At 39.3% G+C, this 19025-nt stretch overlaps 1 protein-coding gene across 3 annotated transcripts in view; it reads right to left on the reverse strand.

Moving 5' to 3' along the window:
- Positions 1–1577: 1577 nt before the first annotated feature.
- Positions 1578–19025, reverse strand: part of METTL4 (methyltransferase 4, N6-adenosine) — a 56211-nt gene continuing 38763 nt past the window's right edge. For all 3 annotated transcript variants that reach the window (XR_011252274.1, XR_011252275.1, XR_011252273.1), the window contains exon 10: positions 1578–2466. The gene's annotated coding sequence lies outside the window, so the exon portion shown is untranslated. The remainder of the gene's footprint in view (positions 2467–19025) is intronic.

The following is a 19025-nucleotide window of genomic DNA, read 5'->3' on the forward strand; positions in this document are numbered from 1 at the left end:
AGCTTACTGCAGAGAGATGGGTTTCGAGCTGGAGTGATCACACCCAGGCTCATCTTTTCTTATCCTTTTCAAGGGGATGATTGCTTCTGATAAGCCTGCCACTCTTTTCCTACTGGGCGATCAAGTAGAACTTGTCCAGAGAAGATTTTAAACAGAAGGTGTACTGCCTGAAATAGAGTCCCATCAGCAGCTGAAGAGCTTTGCACTCTAGTCACTTGTACTGTACTTGTTATAGAAACACTCACATTGCTGATCCAAGCAAAACTACATGGAGATAGAAACAAGCCTAACTAGAGGCTTCTGTGAAGGGGTGGGGGTGGGGGGTGGGGAGGGGGGCGGCCAGGCGGTGCTGCATACCTGTTCCACCCACATGATTCAGTGATTTAGCCAGTAAGTTATGTCTGACTCTTTGTGCCTCCATGGAATGTGGCCCACCAGGCTACTCTGTCTGTGAGATTTTCCAGGCAAGAATATTGGAGTGGGTTGTCATTTCCTTCCCCAGGAGATCTTCCTGACCCAGGGATCAAACCCATGGCTCCTGCATCGCAGGTAGATACTTAACCACTGAGCCACCAGGGAAGCCCACATGGCTAAACACAAATATCATCCAGAGTTGTTGATGCGATTCAGGTCTCTGTCCCGAATAATCTCAGAAGGCGTAGGGGTTTTTGTTTGATTGTTTGTTTGTTGGCTAATTGATCAGTTAGTTGGTTCAGCATCCTAAAAATACAAGTTTAAGCAATGTTGAGGCTTCCCAGGTGGTGCAGTGGTAAAGAATCCACCTGCCGATGCAAGAGATGCAGGTTCGATCCCTGGGTCAGGAAGATTCCCTGGAGAAGGAAATGACAACCCACTCCAGTATTGCTGCCTGGGAAATACCATGGACAGAGAGGAGCCTGGTGGGCTATAGTCCATGGGATCCCAAAGAGTTGGAACGTGAATGAGCACAGCACAGCAAGCAATGTTGACAGGACGTACCAAATGGAATGTATTATAAAGAATACAGGAATACGGAGAGACATAAGCCTAGCTTACACAGACCCCACACCAACATAACAGTCATTCTGGTGTTCCCCCAAGCACCCCTCTCCTGGGCACTGGCAAAGATGCTAGCCGGAGGCAGCTGCGGGAACAATGCCTGTTCTGGTTCTGGACAGATCCTTTTTTTCTTTCATTGTTCAATGCATCTAATTGGTTAATCCTCTTTTATTGTCCCACCTTCTTTGGTCAGTCCTTTCACCAAAGCTGATTAATTTTCTCTGTAAGAAATTTCCCAAAGCTCAGATTCACAAACTTTTCAGTTGTTACGGCCTTTATTCTACTGCCCATAACAACATGGCCTGTTTTAAATTCACCCTTCATGCAGGTGATCTCAAGGACCACTACTCCTTCCACCACTGGTGAGAACTAAACAACTTCTGGGCTAAGTGCTACCTCAAGGTCTCTTTTCTTATTACTCAAAATAAAAGTTACTTTAGGATTTCTTTCTATCAAACACACCCACCCTTCACATTTATTGTTGAACAATTTCAGACCCATTAATGAGGGCATTTAAAAAAAAACAAAACACTACAAAATTATAAATTAGAGGAATTTATTTATTTTACAAATGTGTTCACTGTAAGATTCACTTAAAGAACACGTTTTTTCAGCTTCTGTGTATGGATAGGTGGGCTTAAAGCTGACAGCAAAATGAAAAGGAAAGCCTCTTTTTTCAACAATTAAGCTTTTCCAGACGTGACATGAGTGAACTAACCCAAGCCCGGCGCCCTGTACAGTAGCACATGTTGCCCATGGAGCCAGTCCCGCTGGTCCTCCTGTCTGCTGGACCAGGCATCTCCCCCTTCCTGCCCCAGGGCCATTATGACACTAAGACACTCACAGATGTACCCTCCGAAAGCTTGAATGAACCACCAGCCATGGAGCAACCCTGGAGCCATGGAGGATGGGAGCCCATGAGTAAGCACTACCCTCCTCTGCCACTCAGGTAGACAATTCACAGGTGCAGTGTACACGGCTCCTCGGAGAGTCCAGTAGGATTTGTCTTTAGCTGTCAAGCTGTCACTGTGGTAAACAGCCAAGTGATCGATCAGCTTTCCCTCCTTCCCTCATCCACACCCAAAGTCTTATCTCAGACTCTGCTCCCAGGCTGATACACAGGCACACCTTTGGTAAAGTGCTTTATCAATACGTGGCTCATCAAAGCTCTCTCTCTGCCCTTCTGAGTTTCAAGAGTCAGTGACCAGAAAAGAGAAGTGATGAACAAATTTTTCCCAGGGTCCAGGAGAAGAAAGCTGAAAGAAGACTTTATGTTCATCCCACTCATCCATCTTCTCAGTTCACTCCTCTTCCCAACCATCCACCCTGTGTCTCTGGTTACTCCTTGTAACAACATTCTAGAAATTCTATTTATTGAAGTCCTGTTTTTCCTGACATTCATCTGGCCTTGGTCCTGTAATAATCTCGCTGGAAGAGAAAACACGATCATGACTCAAGCTTTCAATGAGGAAGAACAAAATTTGTTATTTTACCAACAGTGAAATAAACTAATTTAAAGGAAGTAAAGTACTCTCAAAACACCACTTTAAAAGAATAAAAGACAATTGGATTCTTGGCTACCTAAGAAGCACATTCTGATAACTAGAAAAATTATTATATACTTTACTGACAACTATAAAAAATTATTATATATTATATGATATGTTATAGTATTATTATACTTTGTTCTCCCGAGATGGCATCCTTCCTTTCATCTTTTATTCATCTTTTATTCGTCTTTTATTCATCTTCACAGTTATTCAATAACCTAAGGAGCCATATTAAAACAGGAAAATGACACAAAATAGCAAAATAACCCTGACTGACCACAATGGCTGACCCTCCATCTGGGTTCTGCCACTTGATAGACACCCACTCACAGGCAAGTTTCAGTAAAAACCCAATAATCCAACAGAGTCCAGACTGGTAATGTACCAATATGAGTAATGAATTTTTCTATACTACTGAGTGTTACACTATTGATACCAGATACCAACATATATCTCAGTTCTCATCATCAAATGTGCAATATCATACTTTGATATTTTATTATGAAAGTATAGTACCATAAGTAGTCGACATAACAGAAGAGTTTATTCTAGAAACTGCTAAATACAATGGACTATCAATATACTAGTAAATCAATACCTATAAATGGCATAAATATTAGTTTGATTTTTCACAAGGTACTATTAATAGTATATTAGATAATTCACTACAGGAGATTAGGATGCATAGTATCTACATACATGCTCAGTCATGTCCGACTCTTTACGACCCCATGGACTGTGGCCCGCCAGGATCCCCTGTCCATGGGATTTCCCAGGCAAGAGTAGGGGATTGGGTTTCCATTTCCTCCTTTAGGGGATCTTCCTGACCCAAGGATCAAAACTGCATCTCTTGTGTCTCCTGCATTGGCAGATGTATTCTTTACCACAGGGTCACCTGGGAAACCCATTCATATCTTATGGCATTTGCAGAAAACAGTTTCAATAATTTTTCCATCTATGCCTCTTAAACAATGATGATAATTGATCTTTTGTCTCAGTGTAGTATATTTTAAATAACACTGTAATACCAAATTTAATTTCTTTCTTATATATACTTTCCCCATTTTCAGTTTCTGAAGTATCATCAGAAAATTGTGTTGCTCTCATTCTATGAGTTACTGAAATCCACAAGCACAGAGGGTTTGAAGAGTGACTTTAAAAGCTGAACATTAGGATTATCTAGCTTTTTTCAAATAAAGAATGGTTTAGATCTAACTCAGATCTATATATTACAGAATGACACCTTTTTCAGTTTTTATTTTTGCATAACCTCTCTGTGGTTTAGGTTTCCTTGCTGCTCAAGTGGGGAGAATAATGCCTACTTTACTAACAAATGAAGAGTGCCTGGTGTTAAGTGTTTAAGTGAGCTTACTGATTCACATAAATAAGGATGAAACACAGAGCAAAGACCAAACCAAATCATAATTTTTAATTAATGTGAATTCCCAAAACTAAAGGCAAATGAGGGCCTTTAAGAAATTAGCAGTTTCCTAGGAGATAGAGTTTATTTTTCCAGGTAGCTACAAATTTTTCAGCTTTCATTTGTCTCCCTCTATTCATTGTAGCACAATTGAAGGCTTCTCCTGATGGGGACTCACAGCAGTTTGAATATATTTAGAGCTTCTAAATATACCATACTGTTATATAGATTTCCTTTCAGTGACCCTTCAATTCTTATCCTGCAGCCAAGGAAAAAAGATGCTTAACCTCTGTATATATAAACATTCAGAACAAAGGTTCTACTATCTCTCTCAAATGTAAGCAGCATATCCTAGTCAAATGCTGGCACATAATAGGATTAACTGAGAAAAAAACACAGTGTATCAAGTTCACTAATTTGGAAAGAACTTCCCAAAAAAATTGATATGGAAAAGACCAATAAACTAGTAGGAAAATGGTCAAAACATATGAACAGTTTGCAGAAATGGAAAGACAGAATGACTCTGGAGTAATATGAAGTAATACACAACTTTCCTCAAAATAAGAGAAGTGAAAATTTTAACAACACTCAGCCACCTTTTGTCAACTATTAGATAAGAAATAACCCAAAAGTTTGGAGAAGGCAATGGCACCCCACTCCAGTACTCTTGCCTGGAGAATTCCATGGACGGAGGAGCCTGGTAGGCTGCAGTCCATGGGGTCGCACAGAGTTGGACACGACTGAAGCGCCTTATCAGCAACCCAAAAGTTTAACACTCTGTGTTGGTAAGTGTATGGGGAAATAGGCATATCATATACTGCTGGTGGAAGTGAAAACTGATTAAACTTCTATGAAGAGCAATTTTGCAATATTTGCAGATAATCTACTCTTTATCTGTTACTCTTTTTGAGTCCCTAGAGCAGTTTCCCTTATATTTTTTGTTATGGATGTATAGTTGATTTAAAATGTTATGTTAGTTTCAGATGTACAACAAAGTGAATTAGACATATATATATATACACATATAATATACATACATATATACATTCTCTTTCAGATTCTTTTCCATTATAGGGTTATTACAAGATAGTCAATATAGTTGCCTGTGCTATATCTTTAACAAAGAAAAGTCCTTTTCTAGGAATTTACCAAATCATATTCAAACATGTACAAAATTTGTACAAAATTACACACAAGATACCTTACTGCAACATTGTTTGATATACCAAAGACTGGAAACAACCTACGTGTTCATCAGTACATGACCGGTTAAATAAACTGTGATATATCCACTCAATGAAATATGCTGGAGTTATAAAAACTAATAAGGAGTCTCTTTTTGTAACAATATGGAATGCTTTCAAATGGTGAGTCTTAAAAAAAAAAACCACACAAGGTGCAAAATTGTATGAAGAGTATTTTATCATGTATATCAGAGGAGGGGAATAGCTACATACGTATTTATTGACATTTGCATATATTTACAAAACTGATAGCACTGTTGGCTTCCAAAGAGAAGAATTGGATGGTGGAGGAATGGAATGGGAGAGAGTTTCATTATAAGCCTTTTTGTAATTTTTGAATTTTTTAATCATATATATGTATTTCCTATACAAAAATATACAGAAATAAAATTTAGATAAAAAAAGAAAACGACACTCTAAGCTGAACAATAGAACTATGATCACTGGTTCCATCTCAGTCCCTACACTCTTATTCCATCTCCTCTGTGGCTCATTTTTCCTTTCAAAAATACAGAAGTTAGAGTGGCAAATCTCTAAGGTCTCCTCTAAGTGTAGAGTTTTAGGCATGTGTAAGAATCCACAGCTTCAGAAGAAAAAATATAAAAATACCTTTCTGTATTTTATATATAAAGCTTAATGGTAACTCCAGCCAACACAATTGTGATTCACTTCTTCACAATCACAAAGTAAAAGCCCAGATTCTAAGTGAAACATCCTGATCTCTTCTACAAACAAATGGCATCAACATGGTCTTTATGTAAATTGGAAGTACCCATCCTGAGTCCCTGTAACCACATGTCAAGCAAGCAGGTGCCTGTCACTGTCCACCTCCTGAAGACAGGGAGTTTTCACTTTCCAGTGCAGCCCACTTGAGGAATGTCAAAGACCCCCTAGACCCATTCATGCCTGTGTACTGAGTCGCTTTAGTCCTGTCTGACTCTTGGCCACCCAATGGATTGTAGCCCACCAGGCTCCTCTGTCTGTGGGATTCTCCAGGCAGGAATACTGGAGTGGTTTGCCATGCCCTTCTCCAGGGAATCTTCCCAACCCAGGGATAAAATCTGCATCTCTTAGGTCTTGTGCATTGGCAAGCAGGTTCTTTACCACTAGCGCCACCTGGCAAGCCCAGACCCATCCACCTCATCCACTCTCACTGTAGGGTACATCCGCTTCATTTAATATATTAACAGAAGTATGCTGGTTTATATCTGTGCATACACAACTCAGTGGTTGGCATATACAACTATGTACAGATATAAAGCTATGTCATGTACATATAATACATATGTGTATGTAATAATACACATTATATATACTTTTCTTAAGGTAAACTTATATATATAACGTATACATATTTCATTACCTTAAGATAATAATTTACCTTAAAGTCTACTTAAGATGAAAAGTAAGGACCAACAATACATTTGCTGCAAAGATACAGCACTTTATATTGTAAGGTTAACCAAACAACTCAGCACACTCTAACAGTAATTTATTTATAATTACAAAGCAAAACAACGCCATATAAAACCATCCCATACTCAAGATAATATCATCCATGGGTGATATAGGGATGACAGTTTCTCCTTGATACCATGGCAACTGCAACTATCCACATGTGAACAAGTGCAACAGAAGTTTTATAAACTTGCCAAGCATTACATAGTAGCCCAACTAATGTACTAAATGAGGTCTTCCCTGTAGCTCAAAAGGTAAAGAGTCTGCCTACAATGCAGGAGACCCAGGTTCAATCCCTGGGTCAGGAAGATCCTCTGGAAAAGGGCCTGGCAATCCTATTCCGTATTCAAACCTGGAGAATCCCCATGGACAGAGGAGCCTGGTGGGCTACAGCCCATGGGATCACCAAGAGTCAGACTCAACTGAGTGACTAACACTAATATGCTAAATGAAAGGCCTCTGTGTTGGGGTTTAATTGCTAAGTCATGTCCAACTCTTGCAACCCCACGGATTGTAGCCCACCAGGCTTCTCTGTCCATGAGATTTTCCAGGCAAGAATAAAACTGGAGTGGGTAGCCATTTCCTTTTTCAAGGGATCTTCCAGACCCAGGGATTGAACCTGTGTCTCTAGAGTCTCCTGCACTGGCAGGCAGATTCTCTACCAACTAAGCCAGCAGGGAAGCCCATGAAGACGAAATTGTAGTTAACTTTAATAACTCTTTTAATAGATTATTGGTGACTAGCACTTATTCATAACCTAAAAATGAAAGTACAGAATATATTATTTGCCTCTGTTTTCCTCATTTGTAAAACAGTAACAATATTTATTTCTACCTTACAAGATTACTTTAAGGATCAAATGATTAAAAAGTTTGTAATAATATTTTATAAACTGCAATGGGGTTGATATAGTTTGCAGATATAAATTTTTTTTATTAAATCCTAAAATGACTCTGGCTACAACAGCCATGCAATCTTGAGTTGCTATGTACAGTCACTGTTGAACTGTTAAGGGTTTCAAAGGCTTCTGGAAGCCCAAGGAATTTTGACAAACATTAAAGTTTAGTTGAGTAATTGAAATGAAAGTTATTCATAAAACATTGTTTAGAAAACTATATATTGAGGGTGAACTGACAGATTTATACAATAAGCATATAGTTAATCAATATAAACAAATTTCCTAACAAGTGTGGTTTGCTGGTGCACTCAATCTTTAATTTCATTTTTTTTCTAATTTCTGATAAACAACTCTTGAAGAAGCAAAATGAACCAAATTTTCACATTCCCTGCTTGGAAAATATGCCCTGTAGATATTTAATAACACATTCTGCTTTTCTGAAATCATTAATATTAGTATATGCAAACTTACCTTCAGGATCTGTTTTAATTACAAATGTGTCATGCATAAAACATGTGGAATCTTTTCAACATGTTCATTATCCTCTACCCTATTCTTCAATTCACAAGGCAAGTTTAATTGTGGTCTATTCATCAACTCTCCTTTAGTCTTAAGGTTTCTGCAGATATTAGTTCAGCTGAAATTTTTAGAAAACAGTCCTCTGGCAGGTTACCCCTGATTGGGTTCCACTTGAGAGGACAATATTAATCAATGCACTGGAAAACACGCAAGCACCAAAGCCACATTAAATCTATGCGCCATCCCGCAGGGCTCTGATTATGGAAATAGACTCACATATTTTAATGATAATATTAGCAGCCACAATTCTTTCTCAAATGAAACCTGAAGCAGTCACACAGATTAGCACCGGTTTAACATTTTTAAAACTTTGTTTTTAAATGGGCTTCTGAGGAAACCACAGCCTCCTTGCTTACTTATTTTCCCTACTTCGGTAGAGTAACATGAGCTTAATTAGATTTATGTTGAGGCTATGTGCTCCTCTGAAGTCTGAGTTTCTATGAACATTGAATCATTAAACAATTGCAGTGGAAACATTTAAAAGAAAAAACTTTTACCAAATCAAGAGATTCAAGAAATCCCAAGCTACCTGAGGCTAGAGGGTTTGAAATGCAATTAGTTGGTAGATACTAATATTTATTTGAGCCAATGGACCAGAATTTGATTCTCAGATGAGGAGCTAAAGTAAAACGCCATAGAGGCAAACTTGTACAGAAAGCTAGAGAGCTTCAGGAGAAAAACTAAAGTAAGAAGTTGTCAGAATTGGATGGTGGTGTTAAACATCGAGGACATTATAGGCAATTTTTTATAATAACAGCTAGGTGTCCTGAGGAGAGAGGGTCTAACTGAATCGGCGTTCAAGTGGTTGAAAGGAAAGCAATTTTGACCAGCCACCAAAAAGTGGTTTTGAGACCCAGATAAAGGAAAAACAAAAAAAAAACTTTCTCTCCCCAAAAGGAAGGAGGAGACCAGGGAGAAATAGCTCTGTCCTTATACTAGAGCGACTGTTTCATATCCTTTTTTTCTAAGACACATGACAGATGGCCAAATGATGTTTCCTTTTAAGATGTATCTCCCACAAGCAATTTTTTTAAAAACCTAGGATGTAGATTTGCAATTTTTCACCATATTTCATCCTTGTTTCTTCAACTCTAGAATTGTTAATGTGCGACTGTACCATCTTTGTGGGGTAAGTACTACATGGGGAAAGTTATTCATTGAAGTGAAGTGAAGTGAAAGGACGTCGCTCAGTCGTGCCCGACTCTTTGCGACCCCGTGGACTGTAGTTTACAAGGCTCCATGGAATTTTCCAGGCAAGAGTACTGGAGTGGGTTGCCATTTCCTTCTCCAGGAAATTATTCATTACATGGAACATACCTCATGATTTACACAACTCAAGTTGTTACCCTACCAAGCAGAGAGTAAGACAAACTAGGAAGGGCAACTGGAGCTTCCTAGAGAAGGCCAAACTATCTGTCCACTTGTCAAAAAGTTCATGGAAGCCCACAGGTTAAAAGATTTTCTGGATCTGAAACCAGCTAACGACCAGTCCTCCACACCAGGAGCCAAGACATCTCTATACATGTCACACTGCCTTCTACTTTGAGGGTGATCAATAATGCGTGCTCAGTCATGCCCAACTCTTTGTGACCCCATGGACTGTAGCCCACCAGGCTCCTCTGTCCACAGGATTTTCCAGGCAAGAATACTGGAATGGGTTACTCAGCCCAGGGATTGAACCCACATCTCTTGCATCTCCTGCATTGGGAGGAAGATTCTTTACCACTGTGTCATGTGGGAGGCCCATTTTGAGGGTAGGAAATCAGAATAAACAAAATCCAGTCTAAATTTTTTTAAATTACAACATATGAATTTGGAAACCTTTGAGAATCTATAAGCTCACAACTACCCCACATCATACCAACCAACACAGAATTTTCTTTAAAATACTAGGTAAAGAATAGATTGTGAAAACAAAATGTTGGCCACCCAAGGAACTTACCTGTGATTTGGAACTGGAACTTACCTGTGATTTGGAACTGGTTGAAAGTACACGTTTAGTCGCTTCAGTCGTGTCTGACTATTTGTGATCCTATGGACTGTAGCCTGCCAGGCTTCTCTGACTGTGGGGTTCTCCAGGCAAGAATACTGGAGTGGGTTGCCATTTCCTCCTCCGGGGGATCTTCCAAACCCAAAGATTGAACCTGCATCTCCTGAGTCTCCTGCATCGGCAGGCGGATTCTTTACCACTAGCACCACTGAGAAACACGGTTAAAAGTATGAAACTGGGGAATTCCCTGGAGGGCCAGTGGTTAGGGCTCAGAGCTTTCACTGCCAGGGTCTGGGTTCAATTCTTGGTTGAGAAACTAAGATTCCACAAGCTGTGCAGCATGGCCAAAAACATAAATAAATTTTTTGAAAAATAAAAACCCACCACAGGGTATTTAAATATACAGAGAAAAATCAAAACAATCTGCATCTTTCAGAAAGCTTACTTTCCAAGATGCAGTACTTAATGTTATCCCTCTTCAGATGCATCGACTCACATACTCCCAGCAAGTTTATTTACTGTTTCTGCTTTGTCCTATCACTCCAGTTAAGTTGCAGATTTCAAGTGATTAGGGCTTCCAGCAATGCTAGGCACCAAGAAGCCTTCTTACTAAATTCTTTTATGATTAATTAATTAAGCAAATTTGATTAACCCCATTTCTCTAACATTGTTCTCTTACCATCTATTATTTTTTGTGGTTTTATTTAAATGTAATTGCAATTAAAGTAAATAAAATAAGTTTATGGCAGATGTCATAAACTTAAAAGTAAGAAAAATATGTCTGCCTTTAATCAGACACATCATCAAAAACTAAACATACTTTTTATGTATTTATATATTCTCAGGTCTTAGTTGCAGCATGCAGGCTCTTCCTCGTGGCATGCAGGCTTAGTTGTCCTGACGCATGTGGGATCTTAATTCTCCAATCAGGGATCAAACCTGCATCCCCTGCATTAGACTCTTAATTACTGAACCACAAGGGAAGTCTCAAAAATAATCATATTTTTATTATTGAAAAGCACCTGGTTTTAGCATGAGAATAATGATGAGCTCTTAGAAGAAATAGACCTAAATGTCTATCTGATTAATAAGGAATGTTTTGTCCTACATATTAAACTCCTAATAACGTAAGTTGTTTTTTATTTTAATATATCATTCTAATAGGTTCTTTTGCATTAATTTTACTATTGAAAGTTACCATCTTACTTCCAGAGTCACTTCCTTAAAGATAACTTTCATCTCAATAAGTCTGAGAAAATATAAATCTAAGCAAGACAACTTAGATAGAGATTTGCATTTACAGCCACATTATTAAATTCAAAATTAAAGGTGAGCACTGCCTAATCGTATGTCCCTGGCCAGTTTTGCAGAAACCCCAATCTAGAAGACAGCACAAAGCCAGTGATTTGATTTCTCATGTTTTGTTCATTACACAGAAAATTACAATGAGGGAAAGAGATCAACAAAAAGTCATGTGTAAAGAACTTGAATTCCTCAAGGAACAGAGGCAAAATATTAGGTCAGATCAGTGATTCTCACCCTGTGCTGAAAGCTGAAACCTGACATGCTTCTAAAAAATACCAATGCTAGGGCCCTAGCCCCAGAGACTCTAATTTATTTGTCTGGGAGAGTCCCAGGCATCTGTAGTTTTGAACGTCCCTCCAATGATTTTAATGTACAGCTGGAGCTGAGAATCATTAGATTAAATGATACAAGATTACATATAAACCTTCTTTAAAAAAAAAAAACTTACATTTTTCCCTCTGTCTACTTCCAGTGCCAATTTAGGCAAAGTTAGAATTGTCCTTTAAGAATAACTTGCTTTATGTAGAAATAAAAATCAGCATACACACACACATAAACCTGTAGGTTTCCCTTGAAAACCATCATCAAAATTATTCTGTGTGTAGCTAGAGCCAAAATTGTAAAAACTAAGTTTATAAATAATGTTAATTAATTCTTTTATTCTTTTGTATCTACATGGACTCTTTCAGTCTAAAGTGATAGAACTGAAATCAGCCTAGTTTAAATGAAAGAAAAGGGGGGAGTGGATGAATCAGCTAAAAACTGCAAAGGATCATCACAGATCCACATTACCCACATTAGATCCAGGGCCCAATGTTACCAAGACCTGCTTTCTCACTCCCCTAGTACTCCCATGCTCCCATTCTTAGTTATGCTTCTCTGTGGATGTTGGCTGCGTTCTCTCCATCAGTGAATATCCTGCAAGTGACAGGAGCCCCAGGATCGCATCTTTGCAGCAACCTTACCTAAAAGGCAAAATGTGATCTCTCCTGCTCCTCCAGAAGAAAAGTTCCAGACAGTGACTCTGATTGACATGAGCTGTATCACAGGCCCATGCTAAAAATGTCAACATATTACCTATCTACAAATATATCACTTGAAAGCCAAACTGAGTTTTAAAATATTAACAGGAATGGACATAGGAAAGAAGTAGAGAGATTAAAAGACCAATCAGGAGAACTCTGTTTGTCTGAAACAAAATAATTTGTTACAGGAGATACAATAGTTGATTTACAGAAATAGTCAAAGGTCATATCAAGAACAGACTTTTATCTTAAAGCAATGAACTTGATTTTTATTCTGAGAGCTGAGAGGGCCACAAAAGGATTTCAGCGGAAGAATGAGACGATAAGATTTGTTTTAGGAAGATTACTTTGGCATGTGGGAATAGACTGAACAGAAAGCATTTTAAAAATAGAAATCCGTTAGAAAGATATTTCAGCTTTCCGCATGAAAGGACATCTAAACTCATACTAAGGCAATAGTAAAACAAACAAAAACAGGAAATGGACTCAAGAGAGTTTAAGGAAGCTGTTATCTACATCAAACGAAGTGGTATAGGGAGTACTCAGCAAGGGAGAGGGTACAGAATGACTCAGTGATTTCTGGTTTGAGAAACTTGGAAGATAGTGATGCTATCCACTAAGAGAATTCAGGAATAGAGGCAGATTTGGAAGGAGATTATAAATTCTGTTTATTAAAGTAGACTTATCTATAGGATCCAAATGGAGATCAATTTGTACTATAAATTCAGCCTAAAGATCAACCTTAATTGTGAAGTCACGGTGTTAGATGATTTGTGCATAACTCCACTGACGTTCACTTTTCAGAACACAGGCAGAAGTAGGAGCAGTTAGCAGAATGGAGTACTATGTATTTTTAACAAATAAGGCGGGGCGGGGGGGGCGGGGGGGGCGCGTTAAATACATAATCCCTACCAGAATGGTGTAAAGGGTATTCTAGCTGACAGCATAAGCCCCAAAGGAGGTCCAATGAGAGAGGAGAGACATTTTGAAGGGTTAGCAAGGACTTCACCTCACCCCTTCCCAGGTCTGTAGTTTGTAGCACTGAAGAGAATGATAAGGAAGTGGGGATTCTGGAGGAAAGCCAGGTGCTCAGGTTTAGATTTCTTTCTTTTTCTGGCTCCCCAGTGTCCAAACAATACCTTGACCTTGGGAAGAAAAAAGGAAAAGAAGCCAAAGAAGAAGCAGTCTCCGTCCCCCTTACCCAATGAAAAGAGAACGTGTGTCCAGGTCCGGTCAGTTCCATGGTTGACACTCCCCCTAGAGGCAGCCATGGAAGAGTGCAGCCAACCTGAGAAATTCTCCACGGTTCAGGTGGGGTAAGGGTTGTTGTTTTGAGGAGAGTCCTAACTTTTTTTAAGGTTATACTCCACTTATGTCTGGTTCTCCTCCCCCCAGAGACTCACCACCCTATCAGCATGCATGCCCATTTTCTTCTGAGCCTGGTTTTCAATCTTTCCCATTATTAGACATCTTCACAATGAATTCTTTTTATTCTTAAGTTAACCAAAGTTGGTGTCTCTTGTTTGCAACAAGCAGCTCTAACAGGTACAGCTGACAAGTACTTTCAGAGGCAGAATGAAGGATGCACTATGCTGAAGTCCCTGGCTCTCCTAAGACCTCTAAACTGTAATATTAGAAGCATCACAGATTTGCTAGACATAAAAGCAAAAGTTCAAAGGAGAAAAGTGATGTGACCAAGGAAAAATTAAAGCATTTTCATGTCCAAATATACCATAGCTAAAATTAAAAGGCAAATCAAAAGAACATAAGAAAATGTTGAGGTGTCCTACGGCTTTCCAAAATTAGGAATAGTTCTCTTCTCTCGTAAGACAACGTGTTGGTTGGTTTGATCCCCATAAGAAAGAAATTATATGAGACAAAACTTGTCAAAAGATTTTAGTCTCTATTTCTCATCAAATGTGGAGCCTTGTAGTACTGCCTGCACGATTCCTACACACTGCCTGGAGGTGAGATTCCACAACCAAGTAGGCTTTTCTGGGTTTGAGAGATGGTGAAACACCCTTGGCCATGAGTCTCTTGGATGATTTTCCTTGACCTTGACAGTGAAGCTTCCACTGATGTGTCTACAGTCTTTTCAAGGCAGGGCAGAGAATGGAGGGAGAAGTAGGAAGAGGATCATGTTCCCGTCCTTTCACTCCAGCAAGAAGTTACAATTTCAACTGCATATCTAGTTATAATTTCTCTTTACTTTACGTGGGCTACCGAAAGAAACGCTTGTAAGGCAAACAACCATGATTGCTAACTGAAAAGGTTTTTAACAGATGAGTAGCCCTTCCATGTTTTCTTGTGATGATCACATAGCCCACCTCTGGGAAGGGCACAAAAGCGAGGGTCATCTCACTTAACACACAGCAGGTTATGGTCACACTCTATAGTCTCCCATCTGCTTCCCATGAGAAGGAAAAATTATTTCACAGGCATTAGGTCTCATTTGTCTCTGCTCCTTAACTGTTGGATTCAGCTTCAGTTCCATGGCAGTAAACTTATATATGACTGATAATGATAACTGATATGTTACACTTCAATGAACTCAGTTTTGAAACTACAGAATCCTTTTCCATGATAGGCAACTCTGTTGATCTGGATGATTCCAGCACATAGGAGATCCAAATAGCAGGTGGAAAAGCTGGCAAAGAGGACAGTTTGAGAGGAAAAGGCTGCAACTCAGAGCCAGGCTGGAATAGCCACACTGGAAAGGGCACAGACCTAAAGGGGCTGACATTTCAGGGACATGGAAGATGCCAGGGCTTGGAGGCAGAGTGAGATTAACAAGTCATCACAGGTTACTGCGCTGGGACAGAATTGATTATTGCGTGTTGCCTTTGTTAACTGCAGTGCAGGCAGAAATTTCTAATGTACAGGGGAGTGATCTGATCTGTGCTCTGAATTGAATGTCGGTTTAAAAAAAAAAAGAAAAAACTTTTATGCTTTAACAAATTATAGCTGCTAGTGGACTGAACTGAGTTCCCAAGTGAGAGTGAGGCCCATATCACAAGGGAAATGACCAGCATTCTGATGACCTTTTAAGGAAGCAGAGTAAGGGACATCAAGGCAATGCTCTGTCCTCACCCACAAACTCAGAGAACTCCCATTCTACTTTCATCTTTACACAATTTTTCAATCACTTTACTTCTATATGCTGTCTGGTGATTATAAACTGTAAGCCCAGGAGGCCAAGGACAGTGTCTGTCTTTTTCCACACTCTCTCCCAGCACAGTTCCTGATAGGTAGGTATACAATAAATATTTGAGCTAGTAAATGAATTACATTGTTGACCCAAGGGCCAAAAACTCTATCATCTATCTCCCACTTTTTCAAGATGTACCAAAAAAGTCAAGAGAAAATGTCTAAAATATTCTCGCATCACTTTTTAGGCCCTTTTTCTCAGGTATGAGCAAAAGTATTATTTCACAGATTAAGGAATTAAAGCAAACTTCAAGCAAACAATAGAAATTGCAGGTAGGATGCTAAGAATATTATAAAAAACACATGATACCTTCTAGGTTTCACTGCTTTGGGGACAAGCTCCATATATTCATTTCATTCCTACAGACACTTTGCCTCTGCCAGGTGAATGCATGCTCTACTCTATTTAGACAGGGGGCGGTAGTGGGCACATGACTACCAGACAGCAGCATTTGTATAATTTTACACAGAAATGTCTTAACATGTATAGAAGAGAGTTTTCTAAAATATTGATTTCCACAGATATCTCAGCAATCAACTGTGGAACACTGAAAAAAAAATGACATGAAAACCCTGAATGATGACATAAGAAATACAGTAAAATCCTAAAGCATATTTTGCATAGTAACAATCCTTACCAATATATGTCTTTTAGCAAATATTTATGAATACTTAAAGAAACAGGGTACAGATCGGTAGCCCTTAAATATTTCAGAAAATAATTGCTTCTAAGTGCAAAACAAATTGACTAATACTCTCTTACTTTGTAAGTTGTTTTTTTTTTCACTTTAGCAACTTAAAATCATTCATAAACTATACATTTACAATTGGGCTAATATTATAGGACATCTTGTGGAGTTATTCAAATCATTAACTTTCTTCAGTTATTAAATTTTACTTAGAAAGGATTTTCCCCTTGAAGAAGGTAAGGGTGTCCACTCTTACAGCCCTCTTCCCATCCTTAACTCTTCCAGGCGGTCTACTCCACCAAAATGGATTTTTCTCAGCAAAACCATGAAGATTATGGCAAATTATATCTTCTTTAAAATTTCTGCGGCTTTGAATCCTCTGCTAATCCCCTGCTTCTGGAAAACTTTCTCTCTTCCATTTGGAGAGAAAGGAGAACTGGCTGTGAGACCTAACTCTGCCTGCAGGTAAGACAAGACATTTAACCTCTCTGGGGTGCATAAATAAAAGAGGAATACAGAAATATCCTACAGGGTTGTTGTGAGGAAAAATAAGACCCTGTATGTAGCAGCCCTTTGTAAACTGTAAAGTTTTAGGGACACAGTAATGTGTTGTATTTGGCATGCAAAATTTCAGCTCACCCTGTCCAAGCTCTCTCCCCGCTCCATTCACCTTCAACTTTAACACAAATATCTCCAATCCAATATTGAACATACATTTACTGAGTTTCTACCATGCAATAAAGCACTATGCTAAGAGCTAAAGATCAAAAGAAGGAATAGTCAAGAGGAAGGAGGAAATCGTATGGGCTCAGCTGTCCCATTGTATTTGATAGAATAGAACAACCTTGAGACATATCATGTACAGAATAATCAAAAAGCTTGACATTTTTTAAACCAAAGCTTTTTTTCTCATTTTCCTTTCTTTCTGCTCTTTCACTTGCTAACTTTTAAGAATGTCAAGAAAGGAAACATACATTTTATCTAATTAAAAACTTTCAGAGCTGAACATGCTATAGAACAATGTGCCCTTGGAGACAATGAACCATCTTTTCCATCAGTACATTTAAAATCAAAATGTGATGTAATAACAAAAATATTATATTTCTTAGTCTTCACCAGTGGAAAGGTTGACAGAAGCTCTCGAGCCCTTGATTCCTCCATTTACCTCCTAACCTCAGCAGAGATCCACAAGAGCATGTTCCTGGTCCTAAGCCTGAGACCTCTCCTACCCAGGGGAACTTGGACGGACCATGAGTGATGCAAAGCCCCGCCCAAGGCTAGAATCGTACCCTCCACTCATCCTCTGTACTCCACCCTAGTCCTTCTAGGTTTTCCATGGGGAGAGTGAAAGGGGAGGTAGCCCTGGGCCACACTGGAGAGAAGGGCAGTGAAAGGGAAGGAAAAGGGAGAGTAAGAGATCCAAAATAGATGCTTGCTCCCCAACAAATCTTGCAGAAAAAGCACTTTTAACCTCCTTATGCTTCCCTCTGAAACTTCCCTCTTTATGTCAAGTTCTACCCCACAGTCTAGTTGTATGCACCTGAGGACTTCTTTAAACATCTAAATTACTTTTCCCTAGAAGGGAGGGACAAGCAAGCATGGTTCCATGAGTCCACAGACAGTAAAGAGTAAGCCTCTACATTATCAATTTAACCAGTTCGATCATGTTTTCTTTTATGAAGCTCAGTACTGAATTTGTCAAAATGATAAAAAAAATTCACAAAGGAGGAAACGTAAGTGGCTATTTTTTTAAATTTGTATGCAAGATTTATCTGTGGGTGTGTATGTGTGTGTGTTCAGTCGCTCAGTCCTGTCTGACTCTTTTGCCACCCCATGGACTGTAACTGGCCTGGCTCCTCTGTCCATGGGATTTCCCAGGCAAGAATACTGGAACAGGTTGCCATTTCCTACTCCAGCGGATCTTCCTGATCCAGGGATTAAACCCACTTCTCTAGTGTCTCCTGCATGGACAGGCAGATTCTTTACCACTGCGCCTCCTGGGAACACAAGATTTATTTGGATCTGCCCATATCTGCTATGTCTATTAAGCTTTTGGTTTTAGTTTCAGTTTTGGTGAGCTGCTGCTGCTACTGCTGCTAAGTCGCTTCAGTCGTGTCCGACTCTGTGCGACCCCAGAGACTGCAGCCCACCAGGCTCCCCCGTCCCTGGGATTCTCCAGGCAAGAACACTGGAGTGGGTTGCCGTTTCCTTCTCCAATTCATGAAAATGAAAACTGAAAGTGAAGTCGCTCAGTCGTGTCCGACTCTTAGCGACCCCATGGACTGCAGCCCATCAGGCTCCTCCATCCATGGGGTTTTCCAGACAAGAGTACTGGAATGGGGTGCCATTGACTTCTCCGTTTGGTGAGCTAAGAGAACACAAATCTCTCCCTGTCAAATGGCCTGAGTACCTCTGAAACTCCACTTTAATTAGTTGAGTTAGGTCAAAATACACGTAAAGATTACTATTTAGAGAATAATTGCTACCAAGATGAAATCAATAGGAAGAAAACTTCACAATTGAAAAGTGGACACAATTGATTGTGTCCTCTCACAATCTGCCTAAAAACAGGGTTCCTTCTCTTTATCTGGAAGGACAAAGGTTAGTCCTCAGAGACAACCT

This window comes from Ovis canadensis, chromosome 23 (genome assembly GCF_042477335.2).
Source record: "Ovis canadensis isolate MfBH-ARS-UI-01 breed Bighorn chromosome 23, ARS-UI_OviCan_v2, whole genome shotgun sequence".
Classification (NCBI taxonomy): Eukaryota; Metazoa; Chordata; class Mammalia; order Artiodactyla; family Bovidae; genus Ovis; species Ovis canadensis.